At 35.6% G+C, this 24496-nt stretch overlaps 1 long non-coding RNA gene across 1 annotated transcript; it reads right to left on the bottom strand.

The window, feature by feature from the left end:
- Nucleotides 1–260: 260 nt before the first annotated feature.
- LOC136009285 (uncharacterized) lies at nt 261–24085 on the bottom strand. The gene is made up of 3 exons (XR_010610463.1): nt 24005–24085; nt 1315–1458; nt 261–659 (listed from the first exon to the last, which is right to left on the bottom strand). It is a non-coding gene; the product is annotated as an uncharacterized LOC136009285 (long non-coding RNA).
- Between the last annotated feature and the right edge of the window lie 411 nt (nt 24086–24496).

Here is a 24496-nt window from a genome sequence, read left to right as displayed (position 1 = left end):
AATGGTTGAACCACCACCATCCCTGGAAGTATTTAAAAGATGTGTAGATGGGGTGCTTAGGGACATGGTTTAATGGTGGACTTGGCAGTGCTGGGCTAATTGTTGGACTTGATCTTCAGGGTCTTTTCCAGCCTAAGCAATTCTATAATTCTATGATTTTATACAATAAATCAAGACATTAAAATATAACTCAAAGCACCTGTAGTCACACGTGAACATTTAGATTTAGAAGCTCTTGTGTGCTTGCAGTTATCCCTTTATTTAGATGCTGATACAAACTGAAACTGGAAAACAATGAAAAGTCCTTTCTTAAAAAAAATACAACACAACACACCAAACTCCTCTCCAAAATCACAAACAAAAACCACCCCCACTCCCTCACATTCTTCTGTTTAGCTGTGTATACAATGCAATAATTCAGACTATGCAGGAGATCTTGAAGAATAATATTTTTGAAATAAAAGCAATGACCACATTTCTTCTTAGCAGTAGGAATTACTCTTTAGGCTATACATGCAGAACACATGTGGTTTCACAACCCCTTTCAGCAGCGTGTCCTGCTGACAGTCGCAGGTGGGAGAGGAGGTTTCCACAAAGCATTGCAGTCGAGTCCCTGCAGGTAAAGGCAGTGTCAGGCTAACAGCTGGCTGCTGAACCTGCTGTGGAAAGAGCATTCAAAAGGGACCAGGGAAAGCAGGGGGTAAGAGAATTATGGGTAATGGAGATTTGAAAAAAAATTGTTTAAGGTAAATTCTAAATACAGATTGGTATAAATAGTGAAACTGTGTGTTTGGTATGACAATTCACGTGAAAATTTTGTTTGGAAGAGAAATTCAGGTGCTGAAAATAGAAATATTTTAACTCTGTATTTGATAGTGAAGACTTCCAAGCTTTCCACTCATTTTTAATTCATTTACAAGTGAACAAGCTTTTGTAAGACTTCCATCCATTGTCAGGTTAATAAATAGGGATTTATTTCTGAAGATACCTTCTTTGTAAAGTTCACATATTGACTCTTTTATAGTTGAGTTTCACAGATCACAGATTGGACACCATGATTTTCCATTTTACAAGCTGTCGCACCACTGAAACAATCACCTTTCCTTTGTTAATGATTCTTCAGATTAATCTCTTGATACTATTTTTGCCATAATGTCTATAATTTAAATATGCTGATTTAATTTGTACTATTAATGTGAGATTAGTAAGGTCCCGAGGTAAAGCAATGCTCCAGGTGTCTATAATTCTGCAAATATTAACACCTGTATGCAATGGATGGATACCTTGCATTCTATTGACTTCAGCTAATATTACCTTGTTCTGCTTCAGTTAGTATCACCACAGCATCACCTCTCTTGAAAGTGGTCTCATCCAGAGGAGGAAAAATGTAGAAAGACCAAGGTTTTCTGCATAATATTCAGTTCAACTGCTTACATACAGTCTCTGCTTTAGTAGTGCCTTAATAAGAGAGAATGGGAAGGTGAGTAACATAATGCCTTTTTAGCTTTTAAAAAAGGTCAGAAGAAATCCAGCAAGTCATAAGCTGTTAATCCTGGCATTAGCACTTGATAGAGAACACACTGGAAAATAAAATTAGTGGCCACATAAAGATAACAATGTGGGAAGGAGGTGACAAGTTTTTTGAGAGGAAAATACTGCCTCGGGTCCCACTGGAGTTTTCTAACAAAATCAAGCATCATGTACAGAAGGGTGGTAGTGCTGACCTTGCCTACCCCAATATAAAATGAAGTAATATATCTGCCTTTTTGTAAAAGATCAAAATGTATACAGTATCATGAATATGCATAACAGGATATTTTTTATATTAAAAAAAAACCCAAACAACTCAAACAATGTTTTCTGAGAACATAAGAAATTAAGATTTCTAACTTTTATTGTTTTCTTCCTTTTTTGAATTCAGATTCAAATCAGAATTAAGGAAAATAAAAGCGTGAAGAATAAAACCTGCATTTCTCAATCTTCAAGCTGAACTCTAGAAAGAAATTGCTGAGATTTCACTATAATACAAATTGACTCTAGTTTTTCATTGTTGCATAGACCAACACATCACAATGTAAGATTTCTAATAGTGAATTATGAAGGTTGTTTTGGAAGATTGAATGTTACATCTTTGGGGCCATCTCTGACAACATACAGAAATGAAGGACAGATTTCCAGTTTTTCTTCTATTTCAAAGGTCTGGCTTTTTGGCTAACTTGGAAGCAATGAAACAAAAGTTCACAAGACATGCATAACAACTTTGGAAACTTCTACAAATTGATGTCCAATGAAGGGCGTTGTTTTTAAATAGATATAAAATGCTGCAGAATAAAAAAAAAAAAAAAAAAGTAAAAGAATACAATGCCCTTGAAAAGTGCTCTAAAGCACATTCTAAAGAAGAACCTTTTTGTGAAATTGGTTATATAAGAATCATTGTCAGAAGAAACAGGGATAATTTGCTTTATTCAAGAAAGCAGTAGCATTACGAACAGCAAAAAGTCTAGGAAACTCAGAGGTTCAGTTAGAAAAAATGTAGTTTAAAACAACTTAGGCTTTTGCAGTGCATTTTCTGACACAGGGTTGAATTTACTTGTAAATGTATTGGTAAATTTAAGCTGGCAACATCCCAGTAAGTAAAAGCAGATAAAGAAACAAAGCTTTGAATAGCAGACTCCAGATGAGCCACTCAGAAATGTTTGTCAAATACTGGAGTAAAACAAGACGTTTCACCCTAATGGTGAAGAAACAGACCACAAACTAAGTCCAGCTTTTCATACTGTATAAAGAATATAAATTAACCAAACATAGGGTTGCTAAGCTTAGAACCCATGTAGGAATACAAACATTGAATTTACATACCTGTAAAGCAAAATTTCTAGGGACAAGATGCCTATCAAGGACTTTATTGGGTTCTTTAGTTTTAAAGTAAATTGACAGCCATTACCAGGTACCTGCAGGTGCCCATATCAAAACAGTCTTTCTCAAATGCAATTTTTACCACTCAGACCTTATACTCATTTGTAGTACAGTGATCACTGGAGGGAAAGATTTCTTGGTTGCAATATACTTTTGAGTTTTGGCCTTGTAAGACATCTGATTTACAAGCAGTGGAAAATCAAAGGTGCAACTGTCTCAGGATAATTGATGTGCTAGGGCAGTCTGATTTAAAACAGGTACAATTTGAAAAGGATTGCTTGTTCATTTTCAGAGAAAACCAAAACTTAAGAGTAGTTTTGAAGAGATCAGCATAATCATCGGCATTTCTGGAGTAGTGTCCAAGATATTTCCTAAAGAACTAAGTACTGCTGAAAAACTATCTAACCAGGGTACCAGAGTAGTTGCTACTAGTTATATACCTTTTCATCAATTGCAGGTATTACAGATATTATAGTATACAAACCATTGAAATAAAATCTCAACTCAGAATAGCTTACACTCAGAATAGCCTTGAAGTAAGCCACCCTGCTTCAAACAAGTAAAAAATTAATATAAAAATAGATATTAAGACTATATATTAGAGGATAGAAGGCCTTCACATTCTTAGTAGGTTTTCTTTCTATTTGTTGTATATCTACCTTGAGGTTTCTGAAATATAGTATACTCCTACTTTGAAAGATAAATTCCATTTTCAACAATGTAACAATCAAAATGTAATTTCTGCAGTTCCTCAGCATCCTTTGGCATGAGACTAAATATGACTAGCTATTTTGTGTAGGACTAAACTATATGGATGTTAAAGTCATTTTAATTTCATGTGACAAAGTTGACAGCATGCTGTAGAAATAAGATGATGCACAAATATAAACACAAATGTTTAGTTGCTAGAAAATACAAAACATGCTGCATCAGCAAGGTTCTGCTGAGATATGAGAACACCTTTATCTGTCCACTTGCCATTTGCTCACTGTTTTTTGCTTATGAGTCATAGTTAAACCTTACTGAGGGAGAGGGGAGAAAAAAGAGGAATTATTTTGTAAGAGTTCAATTTTATTGAAGCTTATTCTTGTTAAGCATGAGCAGTCACAGCATTGCTGATTTAAGGAAAATTTTAAAAAAAGTTCTTCTCTGTAAATACCACAGCTAAATGCTATTCTATCTATCTCATTTTATTCGCAAACACATTAAGAAACAAAACTAAACATGAAAGTGGAAAATTAAGAAGCAAGGTGTAAGAATATAAACCTGGACAATCCATCAGTAAGGACACTTCTACTTTGTTGTGGTGTAAGAGTTTAAAATTTTATTATCTGTTCAATGATTTCACAGGCAGTAAGGACCAGAGACATTACATCTTCATAAAAACTTGGTCTATAAACATGTTGTGTTGTCTTGAAAGCAAAGAAACTGTAGAAAAATAACCCAATATACTTTCTAATACTGGATGTGTGATTTATTCCAAGAGTGGAAAGTTAAGATTACACAAGTCAATTTAAGTCTTTATATGCTATATGAAATATGTAAGCCATATATAAAAAGTACTAGTCTGAACAATCTGCAGTGTCATGCTGTAGGAAGGAAGAGGTGGCAAGCTGGAAAGCAGGGATGATCTATCATTATCCTTAAATTACATCTCTAGCCAACATAGTACCAGTTCCACTTGCTAACAGAGAGTAGAAAGCTGATTACAGTATTGGAGGACAATCTTTCTCACGGTTCATACGCTCTTAAACATAAGAAAATATGTAGATAAAGAAAGTTTGTCTCAGCAAAAAGAAAATACAAAACCAAAATTTACTATGAGAAATGTCCTAATAGGAAAATTGTCAGAAAGCATTGAAATAATATCCAAAAAGCTTTTGAAGCCACATGAAGTCTAAGAATCAATTAGAAGAAGGATGGATAATTATTTGTCTGGAAATATAGATACCCATTTCCTTTTACCCACTTGAAAATATTTACACTATTTTACTAAGAACAGTATCTTAATAATCAAAGTGAAAAATTATGAAAGGACATTTCTTGCATCAGTATTTAAGGTTAGATTTCCCCATTAATGACAACACAGGACAAGCTATAAAACTTTCTTGATATATTATTTCCTTTGTTGTTTATTGTTCAGATAATTATGTGCATATAATTGTCAATAACAAACACAACCATGAGATCAAGTATTTTGAGTACTCTCATACCAAGCTAATTTAAAATGGAAGTATATCCTTAATGATTTTGTTTAAGTTAAATTTACATTATTATTTCTTTGGATAAACACTGAGCTTGTAGAATGCGTGTTTGGAAACTGAACAAACAAAAATGTACAACTTCAGGATCTAGTTTATAGAAGATGATGTTAGACTGAACTGAAAGCATCCTAATATTATATTCATTTCAAACAGATTAAAGTGCATGATTTATAAGATAATTTAAATGTTTAACCAAAAATTATTTTACATTTATAGGAGCTAGAGCTTGAATTTAGTTTAAAATAGTTTTTTTCTGAATTCACAGTTCATGCCATTGACTTTTCATAACCGATAAAGCCCATCTTTATTTATGTCGATCAGCATGAGTTTCAGTGTTTGAATAGCCTCAGAAAAAGACCACAGCAGCTAATCTCATGTAACCTCAATTACAAGGAATAAAAGTAGCTCTATTATTAATTAAACTAACTTCATTGTCTAAACCTGTAACTTCAGTTTTGCTGTCCATAACTACAAAAGCATCCTTGTTTATGCCAGTGTATGGAAAAAAGATCATTTCTTACTGCAAGTCCTTCTTACAATGATTGGGGTTACTTGTATTTTAATGTTAATATCAAACTTTGATTTTTATTAATATTTTGTGCATATGTAAGTGATATTGCTAGAAAAACTTCATAAATTTGCTTAGCACAACTTAAAACTTTCAAAATATATGGCATTCCAATTAAATTTCAAAGCTGTCACTACATGGCTGATCCTATAGTTTTCATATTTGACTAAACACATCATTTGTACACTTTTATTTTTATTTCTGAATTGTGATAGCTCTGTTAGAGATGAATGAAGTTCATCAAGGATGAATACAAAGCTGAACTGGTGGGAAACAAAATTATGTCATCAGGAATTAGTTGTCTTTCATAAAGTGTTTGACTTGTCATTGATTACTAAATTTCCCCTACTGAGTCTCATCTTCACTTTTCACATACAGTATGGATCCACATGACAACTTCTTGCCAGGATATTACTTAAAGTCTAATGTTAGCTTGTTCTTAGGGAAAAGACTGTAAACTTTTCCAAAACTCTTTAATGAACAATTTCTTTGTGAAATTATTAAATAAAAGGAGATGAAGCAAAAGTTAGATTTCTAATGTTCACATTGTGACATATATTTGTGTCTAAATTTTAATCTTAAGATTGATATCCCTTTAAAAACGTCTTTATTTAGTCAGTGCTGGAAAAGTATATTTTTAATTTTGCTTATTTTGTTTTTTGAGGTGTACCCTTCATGTGACACCACCATGGCATTTTTCTCATCAAACACAATTCTTCCATAAGAAAAAGAAAACAAAAGGTAGGGGGAATACCTGCAGTTAGTGTCTTACTTGTAAAATTAAGATTAAACTTCTTTCTTGTCCCAAATTCCTCCCTTTTTAAAACAAACATGCACATTTGCCTTTCTGTAAAGTCTATTATACATGTATATTACAACACTTCATAGTTTACTGCATTCTTTTGATAGAGACACGATGGAGGGGAAAAGAAAAAATTGCTACAACCTTATACTGAATGATAATTTGAACAGTGTCTGAGTTTCTGTTCCACTGCTATAGAACTCTGATCAAAGATAATTGCTAGAAAGAGAAAAATGTTGAATTTCGCATAGAGTTTTTCAAATCTTGTCTTTACAAGTCCACATCCATTCTCCGTATCAAACTTCAGAATGTTCATGCTGAAGTTATAGCCCTGAGAATCAAAAATTGTTTGCTGTCAGAGACCCTATGTACAGTATAATGCTGGACATTTATAAAAATTGGGACATTTAAGGTACAGAAAAGAAATACATCTAAGAAAATATGTGAAAGTTTCAAAACTCTTTACATCAAACTGCTAACTAATTCACCACCACTGCAGTTAAACTGTGTTCTCTTGGGTATCTACAGTGGGTTACATTAGCAGGACTCAGAAAAACAAATAGAAAGGCCTGTGATGAGCGACACAGGAGCAGGTACTTAAGGAAATGGCACTGGCAGTGACTCCATAACATCTGTTTTCGTATCCTTTGGAGCTAACAGAAGTGATTTTGACAATGCCATATGCTCAAGAATGAGGAAAATCTCAGGGTATAACAGGTGACACTCTTTCTCTGGAAAATGTTATTTCTTGGGAACTATTCAGTAAGACAGTTGCCAAAAGGCTTTCCTGGAGTATCTGAAAAAGGTATGTACAGGCAAACATTACAGAGTGGCGAGCTTTGGGTAATCTGGACAGGAGATTTCAGAATTCTCCTCAAAGGCTTCTTAATTTTTTATATTTGTGTTTCAGAAAGACCATGAGGTTGCTATAGAATGTTTGGTTAGAGTTCCTAAAAGAGGGACTTTGATTTGCTAAACCCAAGTATGGTAAATATCCTGTGACATTATCTAAGGAATAAATAATGTTGAATGCAACACATTAATTCCTAAGAGAAAGGGATGATTTAGCAATTATTCAGATGAACAACTGCCCAAGAATTATTTTACATTATGTTAATATATTGGTGTCCTGTAAAAACCAGTCATAATAACATTCAAAAAATACTTTAGAATTATTTTCACCAATATTTTGTCAACTCTCATAGCTCTAGTCAAAGCTGGAAATGAAGCACATTTAAGCCTGCATGGGAAAACTTGAATAAATGAATCAGTATTCAATTTGTTTTTCCTGTTATGAGGGAAATAGACATTCATTTTTTGAAAAAGTTAAAAACCCTTTCATATTTTCGAAATGTAATACTGAGAGTATGACACTTAAGCAGTCATATTTGCATTATCATCTCATAACTTGGTTATATTATAGTAGACTATAAAAATGCAATTAAATTAAAAAAAAAATCACTTTTGACTTTATTAGGCAAAGAATCTAGTTCCAACTCAGCCTTCACAAAATGTCAAACCATGTGAAGTTGAACATTTCAGACCTCTATAGAAATTGTATCTTTGAACAGGTCCAAAACTGTGAATTTCTATTTTCCAAGATTTAGACACTGTAAACTTCTCAAATGAAAAAAAGCACCAAACACCAAGCCAAGTCTGGTTCAATTTTTTTAATTGTGTCTTTTTGGTTTGTTTGTTTTTTTTTTGTTTGTGTGACTTTTTTCTTTTAGTTATTATGCAGGTTCTATCATTATAGTTACTAGGAAATGGCAACACATATTGAAACACTAGAAATATGTCAACAGGCATGCATGAAAAAAAAGTAAAAAGAGAACAATCTTTATTAGGTAAATGCAGCTAAGAGAACTAGTACACTAGGAACTTGAGAAAATGGGCATTAACTGACAAAGTATGAGAGAACAGTGAAGGAGTAGTAGAAAGATAATGTTACTATAATAGGCAATAGTTCAGTGAATAAGGTTTCTCGCATGAAATAAGAGGTTTCCTAGTTGAGATTCCCACTCTTTTTTTTTTTTTTTTTTTTTTTTCCTATGGTAAAATTTTAGTCTCTGTTGACTTTGGATCTGGGAAATTTGATTTTCATCAGATTAAATGTCTTTCTCAAAAAAATTTTATGTATTCTTGTCCTAATCAATGTCCAAAAAAAATCCTAACCAGCTCTTGTAGGTAACACTGACAAGTTATCTCAAAAATAGCTCACTTTTACAGTGGCAATTCATCACAGCAGAGTGGTTGAATTAAAAAATATGGGTAAAACTGGTTTCACTGAACACTAACAACTGATCAAAAATGCTATAGTTAAAAGTAGAGAGTCAAAATATCAGCTCACCATGCAAAATCAAGCCAAAATCACCATATGAATTCAGGTAAATTTCCTGTCAAGTTCAATTTTTAGGTGTGCATAAATTCTTCAAGTAAGAAACAAAACAAAACAAGAATAAAATGACAAAAAAACCCAACAAAAACCCCCAACAAACTCAATTTTTGTGATATAAAATAGGTTTTGAACAAACTAGCAATGTTTATGCGCAGAGGCAACCCATCATATTTTTTGCATGCTAGACACTTGATTTTATTTATGCTATTTCGCATTTTTTAAAATACCTCCAGATAAACTAAAATCCCTGTTACTGAGATATTTAGATTCACTTTCTCCCCAACAAAAAACATTCTGAAAAAGTTGTTGCCATGCTACATTAGTAAGTTTTGTATAATTTCTATTTTCAGACACTACATTACATATTTCTCATCTTTGAGGTAGAAGGTTTATTTCTGCTATATGCTGCTGGGAATGTACAATCAAAGATTTCTCCTATTGTCCTACCTACTTTTCCATTCTCAAAAACCATGGCTTACATATTGATTATGAGGGTGTAATTTTTGCAAAGTAGCTCAGAACTGTATATTTAATACTTGCTGTTTTGCTTGTACAATGCAAGCTTAGAGCATGTTCGTATACATTCATGTAAGAACTGTCTTTTGTGTCATTCTATCTGTACATACAACTCAGAAACTTCTTTCTCAGTTATATATCTTTTTTTGGTAGCAGAGTTTGTTGTAAATATATATACTGATATTATGACATAGTTATTGTCAAGATCTTTCATACTAATATTTATTGTAAAGATAAATAATCTTTATATTTGTAAAGATTATACTCTCTCAGCCTATAATAATGGACAAACAAAAGACTTTGACAGCATTTCTGAAAATTTCAAAGAAAGGTAAGAAGCATTCAATCTTGCTGAGTCATTCTTAGGCAAAGATTTTCCTTCTTGCACATTCATATATATCTGGTTGTTTTGGAGCTCAGTCATCAAGAATTGAACACATCACAGCTGAACAAGCTGTCTGTAACAGCTTTCTGAGGGTTTAATCATAGTCTTCACATAGGATTGTTTATAATAATAAAACGTACTGCATTAAAATCAAAGAAATAGAAACATAATGCAGTCTACAAGTGAGAATAACAATCATTTCAAGAATATCACTCCATCTTATATATGTATTTTTGGATGCCTACTGCTTACATAAATATTTTTAAGATGAGATGCAGAATCACTTGCACTAGATCAACAGAACTTCCAGAGTATTTCACCTCCTCCTGTGCAAGATGTTGGATAGTTAGGACACCAGCCAGGTAAAACTGCATTCCTTAGCAGACAGACCCAGTCTGTTCCCAAGAGACAGGTTCAGCAGTGACAGAGCAGGAGCTCCTAGATGGGAGAAACATAGATTGCCTACTCTTCTTGGGATCAGAAACCTTGACCCTGGCACTTCTCTGTCAGGTGACTGCCCACTGAAATGACATCTCAGTTCCTGCAGGGACTGTTTGGGGAACAAAACACTGAGATTTTAATTCCTATATTGTCAGTAAGTTAGAGAAATAGGGTAAGCTTGCCACAGGACTAGAACAACACCAAAAAGCTCTTCAGCACTTTAGTCATCTCAGACATATTGCAGACATGGGTTTAAATTTTTTCCCACTAAAAACTTGACTACTGCTTCCTTGTTAGCTTCTGAATATAAGACTTCAGAATAAGGAAGTGCTGTTTCTTTAAAAGAGACATAAGAAATATGCAGGTCCATCTGTTTGATGATGAAGTGGCAGACAGAAGCAGTGCACGGAACCCAGAATCAACAAAAAGAAAAAAAAAATAGTACAAACTGTATAAAGTCAGAAAAGAGTGAACAACAGGAAACTCATGCAGAGCTTCTGCCATTTTCTGTATGTAAGTCTGGAATATTACAGTCTCTCTGGGAAAAAAAAAGAAAAAATCTGTCTGCCATCAGGCAGTTTGCTGTGCAGTGGCATTGAAATGGCCAAGATATTCAAACAGGAAGCATCATGAAACTTACTGGCAATATCTCAATAAGAACACACACCAGCAAAAACACTTGAGCAACAGCACTGGCAGCTGCCTGCTAAGAGAGAATTCTGCTAACAGAACAGTTGGCTTGGAAAGGGAGAAGAAAGAAAAAATAACTTCAGGGACTGGAAGCCAACAATCTCTCTCAGAATCAATCTCAGTGAGAGTCACAGTAAGTCGTTATACTGGGAGACACCACAAAAAATGAAATAACTTGAGCAGTGACAGCAAGACTTTGGAAATGGCTCTTCAACAGGCATGCTAAAAGAGAAACAAAGTGTAGTGAAATACGAACATATTTTCCCTTCTGGAAATGCAGCCAATATAAGCCAAAGCCAAAATGAGTTGCTTATTTTCAAAATTATTGAAGAATTTTAGTCTAACCATTAAAGTTTTATCGTTTCAACAAGAATCATAGGATCATAGAATAATTTATGTTGGAAAGGACCTTTAAGATCATTGAATCCAACCATTAAAATACAGTTAATTGTGACTAAGAATAGTTAGTGATATATGTTTTCACTAGAAATATATATATCCTAGCTTCATTAAATATATGAATGAAGATAACTGAAGTAAGTTAAACCTCACCATCAGTAAATAACAAAAATTAACAGTAAACTATTAATCAAGTATCAGAGTGAGAGAGGGTTTTTACCTATACTAGGATGTAGATGAGAAAGAAATTGGGGATCAGTATCTGAAACCAGCTAATGAGTGTCTGGTGTCATTCATTAGAAAATAGGTATATATATTTGTTCTTTTTAGGAGTATTCTGCATGTTTGTAATATACAGGTTATAGAATGTAAGATCAAGTTTTGCTCTGAAACATCCTGGTGAATTATCAGTAACACGGGAGGTTAACTTTCAGTGAGACTAGATGTCTACTAGCTGTTCTTATACAAGGATGATAGTTACTCTAGAAAAGGCATATTTATATGTTTAAAGAAATGAAGTGATATTTTTTGCCTCTAGCTGTGTCTGTTACCAGTAAGTGTGGAGACTACTTAGGATTTTATGGACAAATATTTCATTACATTTTATTTCATTGTGGCTCAAGGCTAAGTGAGGGAACTAACTGGTAACAACAAAGCCTGTGATATGGCCAATGAACCAACTGGGACATCTTACTATGCATTTTAGATCCCCAGCTTATTTTAGATTCCCAGCTTACATTGCTTACTTTATCAAAAGAGAAACACAACGGGCCCATGTTTGAGCTGTATAGCCAGAAAGTATGCCATAATAGGATGATTTCCCTCATATCCTATACACTCTGGGCTGCATGTTTGAATTTTGGAACTCACAGGAAGCATGCCACAGTGGGGAAGTGATAAATGAATGCTTACATCAATATGAAAAAAGGAAAAAATGCTGTGCTTACAAAATACATTTATTTTCTGTGGCAACTGTTTATGGACAAAGTTTCTCCTGGACCTACCAAAAAGTTATGAAAAACACTGCACATGGATATTATCCTTGAAAAGAACATATACTAACATCAAAATAAAGTCAAGGAATCTCTCTTCTATTAATTCTAAGTGGACAACTGAAAAATTACACTGTATTTTTTTCTGACTAGTGAAAATGAAGTATTTTCATGTGCAGCTTTCTTGGATATCGCAATCTCTTTTTATATATTATGAGGTTAGAATAAGGTTTATATGTTACAAGGTTGGAATGGGGTTGATATTCTAATCTTGTGGTATTTTAGACCACAAGGAAAAATTAGGACAGAAAGAATCACTACCACTGTGTACATCATAAGAGATTGTGTTTTTGTTGGTTTTGTTGTTTTTTTTTTTTTTCCTGTTCTATGATTTGTAAATGAATGCATTTTCTCCTGCTTTGATCTCTGTTAGATGCATGTCATTTGTTCTTGGGAGAAAGCTAGCCAGTATGGTGAAACAAAACAGAAAGGCCTTTCTAATATATGTTAACAGCAAAAGCAGGATCTGAGATAACATTGCTCTGTTACTTGATGAGGTTGATCACCTCACAAATAACAAAACCAAAACAGAGACATTTAATGCCTTCTTTACCTTTGTCTTCAACACCGGTGATCTGCCCTGGGACCCCTGGAGCCCTGTGTTGGAAGACTGTGACTGGGGGGATGATATACTCCCAGCCAACTCAGAAGTTATCATAGAATCATAGAAGTTGTTAGACTTACAGTTCCAGTGGGGTGCACATATGTCTATAGGACCTGATGAGATTCATCCCAGGGCACTGAAAGGGCTGGCCATTGTTACTGCTGGACCTCTCTGCTATTCCTCAACAGTCTTGGGAATCTCTAGAGGTGTCCATGGACTGGAAACTGGCAAATGTCCCAGTTTTCAAGAGGGGCAAGAAGGAAGACCCTGGCAATTACAGGTCTGTCAGTCTCAGTTCAGTGTCAGGTAAAATTATGGAGAAGGTTATTCTGGGACTTACTGAAAAACATCTGAGAGACAATGCAGTCATTGGTCATAGCAGCATGGGTTAATAAGGGGGAAATCCTATTTAACTAACTCAATTTCCTTTTATGACAAGTTCATCCACCTGATCAACCAAGGGAAGCCAGTAGATGTGGGATTTTTTTGTTGTTGGTGGTTGGTTTTTTTTTCCTTTTTTTTTTTTTTTTCATTTGTGAGTGTGTTTTTTTGTCTTTTGTTTGTTTGATTTGTGGGGTTTTTTGGTTTTGTGTTTGTTTTGTATTTTTTTAATTTTAGCACAGCTTTTGCGACCGTCTCTCACAGTATAATTCTGGACAAAACATCCAGCATACATCTAGAGAATATGCAGTCCCATCTTATTTTCTCCCCCTGTCCCACAAAGGAGGAATAGTGAGACAGCAGCTTTATGAGCACCAGGCAGCCAGCCCAAGATCAACTACCACATACTACCATGTCAATATAAGGTTGGGTGAAAAGCTGGCTGAAGATGACCTAAAGTATTACAGTTTGCTGATGATACTAAATTAGATGGAGCTTTGGACTCTCTTGAGGGTAGAGAGATCTGGATAGACTAGAGAGCAATGCAATAACCAGCTGTATGAAATTTAATGTGAGCATGTGCTAGATTCTGAACCTGGGATGGGGTAAACCCGGTTACACAGGCAAACTGGGGAACAAGAGGCTGGAAAGCAGCCCCATGGAAATTAACCTGGGACTTTGGGTTAGTAGCAAGATCAATACGAATCACCAGCGTGCCCTGGCAGCCAAAAGTGCTAACCATGTCTTGGGACAGCTAGCCAGTCTACAGAGGTGATTCTCCTACTCCACACTGCACTGGTGCAACCCCACCTCAAGTACAGTGTGCAGTTTTGGGATCATCAATGCAAGAAGGACATCAGACTATTAAAGTGTTTCCAGAGGATGGCAACCAAGGTAGTGAAAGGTCTCGAGGTTAATACTTAGGAGGAGTAACTGCAATCACTTGGTGCATTCAGCCTTGAGAAGAGAAAGCCAAGAGGACTTCATGGAAGTTTGCAGCTTCCTCAAGGGGGGCAGTGGAGGTGCTGATCTCTTCTCTGGTGACCAGTGATAGGACATAAGGAAATGCAATGAAGCTACATCAGGGCAAGTTCAGATTGGCCATTAGGAAGAGATTTTTCACAGAGAGGGTGGTCAGCCACTGGAACAGGCTCCCCAGGGAAGTGGCCACATCACCAAGCCTGTCAGAGTTTGAGGAGTGTCTGGATGATTCTTTTATTCATATGATTAAGTTTTAGGTAGTCCTGCAGGAAGAAGGGAGTTGGACCTGATGATCCTTGTGTGTGCCTTCCAGCTTGAGATATCCTACAATTCTGTGGATCACCTAAAACAAACATAGTGGACAAATACTGGAAAAATGTATAAAATAAAGATTGGGATGAAAGGCCAGCACAGCTTTCATATGACTACAGGACTATGTATTCTGGTATGAGAGCCGTTTCCACAGTAAAGAAACTTTTACAGTTATGCTAGCAAAACAACCGCCTGCTCTAGGTAGCAGTAAACAAAAGCTCAAACTTAAATAGTTTCCTCAGAGCATGTGTGAAATCTTTGACTCATGCAATAATTTCTTTAGTTGTTATGCATATGAAAACTCTCATTCATACCAGCCCAGATACTTGCCCAGATACTTGCCCACAGCAATGGACAGTGACAAACTTAGTCTTGCTTGTTCAGTTTTCCCAGTAGCTCTCAGTGATCCTTTTTATAGTTTTCTACATTTAGCTCCCAACAGCTTAGGCACTGTGAACGTCAAAATATTTTTACTGTTCCTTTCCCTCTCTTTCTTTTTACAGATACAGAAAATGGTGCTGCTATATGTTTTATTCCTTTCTGGTTCACTTGTTATTTATGCAGTGCTTTCTTCTTGGTAGAGAGTAACTCAGTTTATAATAGCTAGGACTGTGACTCCAGGCAATATATTCTGGGCTTGCTTTTGAGGATGTTTCTTTGCATTGTTTCTACTGTTATTTTGTCTTTTTTCATGTCCAGTGTTACCTCTTTCCAGATTCATAACATCCATGCCCTGGTAGAGCAAGGTTTAAAATTACAATATTCTCCTCCTAAACTGGTTCACCTCCCTCTCTTAATGCCATGTTTCTTTTTATTAACAGCTACTAATACCTTGACTTCTGTTTCATTTTATTAGCTGTAATAAGTGCTAAGCTATTTTTCTGCAGCACCTTTGGGTCTTTCATCTCAATTTCAGGTATTTCTGCAGCTACAGAACAGTACTCTAAGCTTTCACACTCAACTCACACTTCTAATGCAGTAACATGACTGAGATTGGTTTCTGGTTATGGGAAGTAGAGGTGGCCTAGTATCTCACAGCTCTCAAAATGAAGAAATCTTCGTCACATTTGTCCCTCCGTGCCCTACCCTGAACCAGGTTCTGCACATTTCTGGTCCTTCTGTAAGCTCTTTTATTATTATCTCAAAGAAAAGAGTCCAAGTTTTTCCCTACATAGCAGTATATTAATGCAGCTATGAAAGGGTCTGGGATATGAAGAAGCAGGCACAAAGTACAGTAAGAACACAGGGCTGTTGGTAGAGAAAGGCTAACTGAAACACCTCATTTAGCAGCACTGTATTTTTAGATTACCTGTCTACAGTTTATGAAAGTCTACTCTCTGTCGAACGTTTTTATCAAGGAAATGTACAGAAGATGGTGTTTCCACAGCAAGATGTGTGACAGGGCTGATCCACCCACATGGAACTGAAACCCACAGAAACTTTCACAGAACCAAGAGCAGCAAAACAACTTTTTTCCTTCCATAACCTAAAGTTGACGGAACACTAGCAGAACTTACTGTCATACCAAAGGAAATGGTGAGTTCAGTCTGTCTTTTCCTATACACAGCTGAGTACATTGTTTTTCCATGCTTCTATTCTATTATGTGTTTACTTTTACAAATGCATTGTCAATAACACTGAGAATATTTTTTCAAAGAGGAGCGTGACCAGCAGGTCAAAGGAGGTGATCCTGCCCCTCTACTCTGCTCTCATGAGACCTCACCTGGGGTACTGTGTGCAGTTCTGGTGTCCTCAACATAAAAAGGACATGGAACTGTTGGAGCAAGTCCAGAGGAGAGCCACGAGGATGATCAGGGGGCTGGAGCACCTCCCATATGCAGAGAGGCTGAGCAAGTTGGGGCTGTTCAGCCTGGAGAAGAGAAGGCTGCGTGGAGACCTCGTAGCAGCTTTCTAGTATCTTAAGGGGGCCTATAAGGATGCTAGAAAGGGACTCTTCATTAGGAACTGTAGTGATATGGCAAGGGGTAACTGGTTCAAATTTAAACAGGGGAAATTTAGATTGACTATAAGGAAGATGTTCTTCCCTGTGAGGGTGGTGAGGCACTGGAATGGGTTGCTCAATGTCATGGTTTAAGCCCAGCCGGTAACTCAGAACCATGCAGCCACTTGCTCACTCCCCACTTTATTCCTCCCCCTGTTCCAGGAGGGATGGAGAGGAAAATCGAAAGAATGTAACTCCCACAGGTTAAGCTAAGAACAGTCCAGTAACTAAGGTATAACACAAAACTACTACTGCTACCACCAATAATAATAATGATAAGGGAAATAACAAGGGGAGAGAATACAACCACTTACCACCCATTGACTGATACCCAGCCTGACCTGTTCAGTGATCTGGCCCTTCTAAGTAACACCCCCCCATTTATATAGTGGGTATGACATGCTGTGGTATCGAATACCCCTTTGGCTATTTTGGGTCAGGTGTCATGTCTCTGCTTTCTCCTGGCTTTCCCTCCTCCCTGGCAGAGCACGAGACTCAGAAAGTCCTTGGTCAGACTAAACATTTCTTAGCAAAACCTAAACACATCGGTGTTATCAGCGCTGTTCCCAGGCTGAAAGTCAAAACCACAGCACTGCACCATCTACTAAGAAGGAGAAAAATGACTGCTACTGCTGAACCCAGGACACCCAAGGAAGTCGTGAATGCTACATCCCTGGCAGTGTTCAAAGCTGAGCTGGACAGAGCCTTGGGTGACGTAATTTACTGCGAGGTGCCCTTGCCCGTGGCATGGGGGTTGGAACTAGATGATCTTAAGGTGCTTTCCAACCCTTACTATTCTATGATTCTAAATATTTTAACTTGCAACGTGTAAAACCTGTCAGTCTGTGCATATGTGTCTATACATGCATACACATGAACGCTCAGTTTCATGACACAGTCTTAGTACACCCTCCATTATGTTTTATTGTTAAGAAAATGGTACTGAGGATTTTTTGGTTACACTTAGACAAGCTCCTGTTCTGTGGTCTAGGTACCTCATTCTACAACGTTCACACACATCACGCATTTACAACGGGGGTTTTAATTTCGATAATTTTTGTACTACAAATACTGAATATGTAAGCTGATAAAGCTTTTTATCGAGAAGTCTGTTACCGCTCTAACTTGACAATAAGGGTAAAAACACAAGTGTTACACATTGGCAATTGTCAATGACATGAATAGATTTGAAAATTGAATAGCAATCTAACCTCTCTACTCCTACAGTTATGCGGTTAACTTCAGAGATGAATCATTGTTAGAAAGCTCTGATATTCTCATAACATTTCCGGTTTGTTCTGTTTTTTTTTTCTAGTGTGAAGACAGTTTTTGCTTCCCCATATGAAGAGTTGTGTCACAGGAAAAGTCAGACATCTGACATGAACTAAATGATAGGTTTCAAGATATCAAGCAGGTTAATTAGTACTTATGTTTGATTCTCTTCATTTAACTGATCATTTCTCCAGTTTGATTTTCCCTCAGTAAATACCTGGTATCAGCTTGGACTTCCTCCTACAGTGAACTACTCCACCATCTTACTGAAATATTTGTTGTTTCTTTTTGCTTTGAGCACTCAGCAGTGGAGAAAAATGTTTTCTATCACAATATTTTCAACATAACTCTTATAGGTAACTTAAACATCACTTAAGATTTTTTGATAAAAATACATTTAATACAGTAAAGAGAGAATGTTGCAACTCAGCGGACTAACAGTTAAAGAGTAATCCACCTGCAAGCTGTAGCAGTCCAACTAAAAGACCTGTTTGATGTCCTAGATTAAGCTGATGGTGTAGAAATCTGAAACCAGTTTCTAAATTTCTCATTATGAATTTTTATATTTTTTTTTATTATGCTTATATTAGAAAAAACTGAGATATGTTCAAAAAGAGATTCTAGATATTAATCCACCTTTATGAATTTTTTGTTCGGAAAATTTTCCAGTTTCCAGCAAAAACTATCAAGAAAATTACTAACTAGAAATAAACAAAGAGCTACTTCCATTGGATTCTCTTCCATATACAAAAGCTATGAATTAGGGTGTATTATACTTCAAAAGAATTTGGTCACTGTGAAGTTAGATTATGCTTAACATAAAAACAAGAGATGGTGTTAGGAATAAATATACAATAAATATTTTTTCCATTAACCATTAAGAATAATTGATCTGTACAAAAACTTTGTTCTTCAGCCTTCAAGAAAACAAATTATAGCTTTTCCATTTTTTTCCTCTGAACATTCACAAATGCACAATTCACATATTACTATCAGAAACCCCTTTGTCTGTAACTTGATTTCTGTATGCAGTGTCATTAAATAAGCACTGTTCACAGATAATTTTGCCGAGCATCTTCATCAAACAAGTAAAGTTCTGACTTTTACCATCTTCTCATTATCTTCCAATTCTTTCAGTCAAAAGTTTAAAACTACATAGCAGAGGCATTTTTCTCTGACTCCCTGTTCAATTAGTTGGCTATGCTATTTTCTTTGTAGCATTTTATTCAAAAGCATAAGATGCTTTGTTTCATGATATGATATGATACAGTTAAAAGGCACAAAAATCCATATTTATGCATATTGTCTAATGACATTTTCTCTCCCAGTCTTTTAAAATGTATGAAGAAGACAAAGCTGCCGCTGTCTCCATAGAGACACCATGACAGTATCATGAGAAAATGTTTTTGTTTCAGTACCTAAAGGATTTGTCTCCTGAGCAAAATCACTCAATAAGGAAAGTTCCAGGAATAGAAAAGCCATTCATTACAGTGTGTGTCTCATTGTGATTTGCATTGGCTTGGTCTGTGATAAGTGATTTAACACAGTGTTTAGAAATGTTGGAAAAATAGACTTTTTTCAGGTTTGCTTACTTTGCCAGACTCAGGAAGTATTTAATATTCTGGTTTAAATGACACAAATGAGCACCATATTTCTCTCAATTTTTGTGGTTTAAACCGAGTCACACAGCTCATTCACCCACTCCCCCTCGCCTGCCCCTGCTCCCAGAGGGGTGGGGAGGAGAATCGAGAGAAAGTAACTCCCATGGGCTGAGATAAGAACAGCCCAGTAACTAAGGTATAACGCAAATCATTGCTGCTACCACCAATGATAACAATGATAAGAGGGAATGATAAGGGAAGAGAATACAATACCACCCGCCGAACGAGTCTGACCCCCCTGAAGAGAGCCCATACCCTTCCCCAGTAGCTCCCAGTTACTTCCCTGGGCATGACGTGCTGTGGTATGGAGTACCTCTTCGGCTAGCTTGGGTCAAGTGTCCCTTCGTCCCTGGCAGAGCATGAGGCTCAGAAAGTCCTTGGTCAGACTAAAACATTTGTATTATCAGCTCTGTTCCCAGGCCGAAAGTCAAAACACAGCGCTGCACCAGCTACTAAGAAGGAGAAAAATGACTGCTACTGCTGAACCCAGGACACAATACAGGAAAATTAATATTTTGTTTAACCCTGGAATTAAACTTGGTTGAAAAAAAAAAGAAGCTTTTTAATTGAGGAGACATTCTATCTGAGGAGACTGATAATTATCAAAAGGCTTTTTTTTTTTTTCTTTTTTTATTCAGAAATTAGAACTGGAAATGCATGATGACTGCTTGCAAGATTACCAGTCTAAACTGGTGTTTACTTGTCAAGGCTATCCACAAGTTAGTATGTAAGAGCTGCAGTTTTACCCTCTGAAAGAGAGAAGTAATAAAGAGTCTTGTATTTCACTACTTTAAATACACAAATATTTAAAGGAAGTTCATCATGTCTAGATGTCTTCCCTAGTAAACAGTTATAATTCCCTTTCAAAGTACAGTTATATAACATGTATTCAGTGGAGTTTTATAGTACATGTTAAACAAGTCAATTCATCATGTGAATAGAAAAGAAGCAACAACAAATATTCCCCCTCCAGCTAATTTAGGTATCTTAAACCAAAACTGATTTAATAAGAATATATGTGATTTGGAAATCTTTAAAATCTTATGATATTGTAATTTACTTATGCATTTTTTTAAGTGTGTAAAATGAATTTTAACTCACTGGATGAATTTTAAGTCTGCTGAGATATCTGTACAAGTAAAACAAAAAAAATTAAAGTAAAAATGCATTTCATACTGGTATTTCTTTAGTTACAGTGTTATCAAGCAACAATGCCACCTGAATGATGGTAGTTCTCTTTTTTTTAAACTAAATATACAGTGGTCTTGCAAGAGGATATTAACTTTAGTTCTAATGTTACCACTGAGGTTGCATAGTACCCTTTTCACTCCCATTCCTTCTTCTGGGTAGGAACAGATTCCCAGAAAACTCTTGCTAGAAAAAAACCCAATCCATACACCATATCAGTTTAGAAACACTTCAATGACTTCCTTACATTAAATTCCACTCCCATTTATAATACTGTAAAATAAATCAAGTTTGATCAAGATACCTCAACTAGCAGCTCAAAGAAAAAATTCTTCTCCCCAACTTTCCAATTGTTTTACAATAAAGATCCTTTATAACATCTACAAAAAATTAAACCACAACGCTGAGTGTCCCAGTTGGATTTCCAGTAACACTGGACTTCTTGTTAAGTCATGTAAAAACAAAGAGTGGTGTTGTCACTGTATTATGATAACACGTTACTAATTGCAGTACAGTTTTAAGTAGTCCCATGTACTTTAATAGACTTCATAATTTGATGTGAGACGGTAGTAGAAGAAATATCTAGGTTTGAAGCATTGGGTGGAAACAGCAATTTGCTCTGGAAGAAGGGAAGAAACAAATGAAATATGGTCTTGTTTTTTGTGCTATCATTTAAAGAATTAAATATAGAATTCTTCAGTTGGCTGAGCAGTAGAGTAATGCTCTTATCAGATTAATTCAGACCTGTTTGTGCAAATTATAGTAAATTAACAATCCTACCATTTTTGTGTTCCAAACCAAGTGCTTGAATTCTGAAATTTCAAAGGCCACCAGAGCAGTGAATATTAACACGCAATAAACAATTCTATGTTTCTTTCCACAAGTTGCTCCTCAATGCAGAAACTCAGATTCTCTTCTTATTTCTCATTAGTAAACTTTTTGGATACTAACAGCCAGAAAGGAGAGAAACTGAGTTTCCAAAAATATTCAAAAATATTATGCAATATATACAGAGTTTACTCCTTTTATCTACAAATAAATGCAGAGCTGTGGGGTACAGTTTGGACCCAGAAGACCTAAGAGACCTCAAAAATTTTTATGGCAATGTTAATAGCAGTCTTATAAATGATGTTCCAGATTGGAAACTGACCTGCCGAAGCCTCATCTCCATTGGGCTGCTGGATATAGCTCTTCCTAATATTCATTTAGGATTTGTCTCCAAATCAAAGAAAATTTGTTTGTAAAAATATTTCTTTCTCTCTTAACTGAGAATAAGGTCATTGAAAATGATATTATTGCTTAGAATTACAGGTGCTGTTGCCAAGATACTTAGAATCTATATTCTCGCATGTCATCTACAGATATTTATCCATCCACCAAAAATGGACTTTTAAGTTCCCACTGGTTAACTTCAGCAAATATATGAGTTATGCTAAAGCCACCCAGTATGCCCTCTCGTGAAAACTATTTTCTCAGATTCTTTCAGTTTATATATACCATTTGGTCTCTTTCATTAGTCCTATCACACATATATCACTACAGAACACAGCTTTAAAGTGCAAGTGATGGATTTGGACAGTAACAGTACCATTTAAAGCTAAAAATAACAAGAATGTATTACTGTCATCTCCCACAGCTCTCTTTGTTACTATCTGTTAAATGAAAAGCCACTAACAAGTTGCTCTTTAAGTCTATCAGAAGTGTCATCTCTATCAATTTATCTCAAAGACCAAATACGCACAGTCATCTGAGAAATACAAAACAAAATGCAGTACTTCATTGCATTAAAGAGGCACATTTTGTGTTTGAGAGAGACACTTAGAAATGCAACTATTTTATTTTCTCACAAAAAAGCTCAGCTCATGGGCTTCTTTCTTATGACTATTTTCCATGAAATTGTCAAGTCAGTGACAGGGTATTTAATGTTATTTTTTTATTTCATATTGAAAACTTCAAAACTAATTTGTCTATTCAGGGACTTACCTTCTAGAACTGACACTTTTTGCCTTGGTTTTCTATTCTTTTGTCTGCATGTCTTTAATTTTAAAATACCTTTGATTTATTCTGTGTTGAGGAAATCTGCAATTCTGAAGTGATGGAACCACAGAAAATTATATAATGTAGTGGTATAAGACATCAATGTTATAATACCTTAGAAACGTTTAGGAGATAAAACTGCTTCAGAATAGTACTGATCCTGGAAGCAAGAACACTTTGCTCCAACACTGCATCAGTTAAAGGATGAATAGTTATGTTTAAAACATACAGTCTCCAACTGTACAAAATGTGTAAACCTATATTCCATACTATGTAGTGAAACTACAAATCAAATAGGAGGAAAATGCCTTTAGCAGTCAAGAAAACAATTTTGTATAATTCCTTAAGGAAGATGTTAGGCATTCACCAATACAAACGCATAGGTATCTAGAGGTTTGTGATTACATTAAAAAATATAGAGTAATAGGTATGAGTATTCCTTTATTCCTCACTGAAACCAAATCCAATAAAATTCAGGTTAACATCTGTTCTAACATTCAGGTTTTTAACAAAATGCCTGTCTTACAAATATTTTCTCAAAGTTTCCTAGAAAGAAACGGGCAAGGGAGGAAAGAAATATTTTTCATTATAAATTCCTACTTTCCTTTTAAGAGAATCAGATTAAGTTTGAATAGCGTTACTAGACTGGTAAATTCAGCGGCAAAGACTCAGACAAGTTTGTTGCCTACAAAGCAAATTCTTAATATGTGCATCATGACAAAGTGTTCTAGTGCCAATACACAACACTGTGAGGACTTTAACACTTTAATAAGAGAATGCTTACATATTCTTTGAATTACTATTTAAACAGTAATCTACTTACTAAATTATTCTTGCACCTAGATCTGGAGACTTACCTTGCACACTTATCATGCTGCATCAGGTCATTTTGTGCTGAATAAATGTTTCCATTATTACATGTACCTCTATGTCCCACTTAGCAACTTTGTTAATATATTTTTGTGTAGATAGCATATCTACATATTCTGAGGACATATTCTGAGTAGTGTTTTCGCTTTTAGCAATCACTGTGATTCGTTGCAGTGGGACTGAAAAATCAAAAGTAAGCAAGAAAAAAATATAACTTAGAACATTAAAATAATTTTTTCAATAAAAAGAAAAGCAGTTGTCTTACCAGTTTTACGAATGAGGCAGATGATTGATTTTTTTCTTTATTTTAGATGTCTTCATTATTTCGCATTCTTTCTCTGACTTGCAAACACAGATAATTCAATAGATTCAATCTTCTGCCTTATAAACTATACTTATTTGGTGTACAGCTTTTAAAAAGTTTTACTTTTTTTTTTATGTGTCTGTCCCCTTTTATCCCTCTGTTTTCCTCACATTTGTAACTCTTCAAAGCACCTCGATCTCTCCTTTTCCTTGCCTTTAGGTCCTCCTTTAAACATCCCATAGTAAGTCTTGTGCAATCCTGAAATGTTCTTTCCATCTATTCCATAATATGTCCAGTCCTGTAGATAATGACTCTCCTCAGTCTGTCAGTCGATCAGAACAGCCTCTCCCATTGATTCACGGTGATAGGAGCTGTGCCCAGGGTATGGGACTGATGTCCCTCCTCCCTGGGAGGAGCCAGGACAGCATGCTTATTGATCTGAGAGGTTTAATA

The sequence above is a fragment of the Lathamus discolor genome, chromosome 2 (assembly GCF_037157495.1).
Source record: "Lathamus discolor isolate bLatDis1 chromosome 2, bLatDis1.hap1, whole genome shotgun sequence".
Taxonomy (NCBI): Eukaryota; Metazoa; Chordata; class Aves; order Psittaciformes; family Psittacidae; genus Lathamus; species Lathamus discolor.
This window is presented reverse-complemented; position numbering and strand designations above follow the sequence as displayed.